Source organism: Sorex fumeus, unplaced genomic scaffold (assembly GCF_029834395.1).
Source record: "Sorex fumeus unplaced genomic scaffold, SorFum_2.1 ptg000037l, whole genome shotgun sequence".
Classification (NCBI taxonomy): Eukaryota; Metazoa; Chordata; class Mammalia; order Eulipotyphla; family Soricidae; genus Sorex; species Sorex fumeus.
The window spans coordinates 65,061,383-65,064,732 of record NW_026606094.1 but is presented as its reverse complement, the minus strand read 5'-3'; positions in this window follow the sequence as shown (position 1 = coordinate 65,064,732).

The following is a 3,350-nucleotide window of genomic DNA, read 5'->3' as shown; positions in this document are numbered from 1 at the left end:
ATAATTCTAGAATAGTGATTATTCAAATATTTGTTCATTAATGTTTAAGTTTTTCTTTATGTGGCAATGTTTCCCAAGATTTATTAATATTACAACTAGACTTAATTCATTTAGTATCATTTTTAATCTAGCAAAAATGACTTTTTTAAATTGAATCACCATGAAATACAGTTACAGACCTATAAACTTTCATGATTACATTTCAGTCATAGAATGATCGAGCACCCATCCCTCCACCAGTGCCCATTCTCCACCACTAATATTCCCAGTATCTCTCCTGCCACCTCCATCCCTTCCCATCCCCTGCCTCCGTGGCAGGCACATTCCCTCTTACTCTCTCTCTTCTTTTGGGTGTTATGGTTTGCAATATGGGTACTAAGAGGCCTTCATGTTTGGCCCATAGTCTACTTTCAGCACACACTTACTTCCATCCCGAGTGATTCCTCCAACTAGCATTTACTTAGTGGTCTTTTCTCTATCCCAGCTACCTTTCCCCCCAGCATGTGAGGCTGGCTTCCAAACTGTGGTGCAATCCTCCTGTCCCTTATTTCTACTGTCCTTAGGTGTTAGTCTCCTATTATGTTACTCTATATTCCATATGAGTGCAGTCATTCTATGTCTGTCTCTTTTTGACTCATTTCACTTAGCATGATACTCTCCATGTCCATCCACTTACATGAAAATTTCATAACTTCATCTTTTCACACAGCTGCAAAGTATTCCATGTGTATACATACCAAAGTTTCTTTAACAAGTCATCTGTTCCAGGGTACTCGGGTTTTTTCCAGATTCTGGCTATTGTAAACAGTGCTGTAATAAACACAAGTGGAGATGTCATTTCTACTGTATTTTTTTGGCATCTCCGGGATAAATTCCTAGAAGTGGTATTGCTGGGCCATATAGGGCTGGAGCGATAGCATAGCAGTAGGGCATTTGCCTTGCACGCAGTAGGCCCAGGTTCGATTCCTCCGCCCCTCTTGGAGAGCCCGGCAAGCTACCAAGAGTATCTCGCCTGTATGGCAAAGCCTGGCAAGCTACCCATGACATATTTGATATGCCAAACACAGTAACAAGTCTCACAATGGAGACGTTACTGGTGCCCGCTTGAGCAAATTGATGAACAGCGGGAGGACAGTGTCACAGTGCCAAGGGAGCTCAATTTCTAGTTTTTGGAGGAATTTCCATACTGTTTTCCAAAAAGACTGGACCAGTCAACATTCCCACCAACACTGAATGAGAGTTCCTTTCTCCCCACATCCTCATCAGCACTGGTTGTTCTTGTTCTTTTTGATGTGTGCCAGTTTCTGTGGTGTAAGCTGATATCTCATTGAAGAACAACCGAAGTATTTAGAAGTTTTCATTAAGATTTTCAATAAACTTTATTTTATAGGTGTTATTTATTTATTTATTTTGTTTTGGGGCCGCACCTGGCTGTGCTCAGGGTTTAGTCCTAGCTCTGTGCTCGAGGTTCACTCCTGGTGAGTCTCGGGGGACCATTTAGGTACCAGAGATCAAAATCAGGTCTGCCATGTATAAGACAAGCTCCCTATCCACTGTACTATCTCTTGGCCCCTTTATAGGTATGATTTAAGTTTAGCTCCCATGATTAAAAATTTTAGGGGAAAGCTAGGGATTCAACCATTAAACAGAATTCTGGATTTATAGGAATCCTCTGTGCTTTTATTAGGATTTGGGGCTCTCCAGGAAAAAGCCACCTTTCACCTTATCGTCCACTTGCAATTTGACTAGAATAGTAGTGGACACTACTTCCACTACCCAGCCGTCGCCACACTCCAGGACGCTTTCCGGACCCGCGCGGCAGCTCCGGCCTAGACCCACGCACAACTGAAGACCCACAGAACAAGGTAAGCGGAACTCTCTGAGACCTTGGACTCCAGGCTCGCCGGACCCAGGGACAGAGCTTCTCTGCTTGCTCCCACCACCACAGGTGACAAAGGGATTCTAATCAGGAGCCCCACCCTACCCTGCCCTGTCTGCTTCCATCAACCACCCAGGGATCGAATTGTGCACAGGAGACCCACCCTACCCAGATAAATACCCCACTGGCAGACTTCCACTCTCGACACTACTTCCACTACCCAGCCGTCGCCACACTCCAGGACGCTTTCCGGACCCGCGCGGCCGCAAGTGGCCGCGCGACACATCATAAGACACTAAATACCTGTCTTCTGGAATTGTCGTACCATATTTGATAGGGTTCAAATATGGCAACACCTACAAGGGTGATTAGAGGTCACCCCAAAAGCCTCTATATCTCTCGGAAAGACTGGCAAGCTACCGAGAGTATTCCGCCCGCACGGAAGAGCCTGGCAAGCTATCCGCTGTGTATTCGATATGCCAAAACCAGTAACTACAACTGGTCTCATTCACCTGACCCTGAAGGCTTCACCGACATGGCAGCACTGAGAAGGATGAGAAAGGAGAGGCCGACAAAATCTCAAGGCCGACCTAGGCTGCCACAACGAAGGAAGACAAAAATGATCGTCTGTACTTTCAATGCACGTACGCTAGCATCAGATTCATCCATCGAGGACCTGATGGTACAAGCGCGAATGATCAAGTATGACATCATTGGTCTGACCGAGACAAGAAGGCACGAATCTCACCATGCCGTTTTCGACACTGGAGAAGAATTGTTCCTCGGAACATGCGATAAAAGAGGTGTTGGAGGCGTTGGTGTCCTTGTCAACACAAACTTGGCCAAGAGCATTGATTCATTCGAATGCCTAACAACCCGAATCGGACGTTTACATTTGAATAGATGTGGCTCACTGCCTGCAGTTTCTATCTTCGTTGTCTACGCACCAACATCTCATTATGATGAAAGAGAAATCGAGAAGTTCTACATGGAGCTAGAGAAGTTCTATAAAGAAGACCACACCTTCTACAAGATCATTGTGGGTGATTTTAATGCCAAGATAGGACCGAGAAGATCAGCTGAAGAACTTCACATCGGAACCCATGGCCTAGAATGGAACGAACAGGGTGAGAGACTGTCTGAGTTCATCATGTCGACCAAGACCATTCATGGTAACTCACAGTTCCAGAAGGCAGAATCTAAACGATGGACATGGGAGTCTCCCGGTGGACGATTCCACAACGAAATAGACCACATCATATTCAATCGATGGTTTTGCCTGACTGATGTCGCTGTTGTCCCAAAATTTCGAACGGGATCGGACCACCGTCTCCTTCGTGCAAAATTCTACTTCACAGAGCGGGGAGAAAGGGCTGCAAAGTTCAAAAAGAGAACTCCCAGAACGACCACCAACTGGGAACTCTTTGGTACTATTGCGGCAACATGGGAAGATGCCATTGTTGACAACATT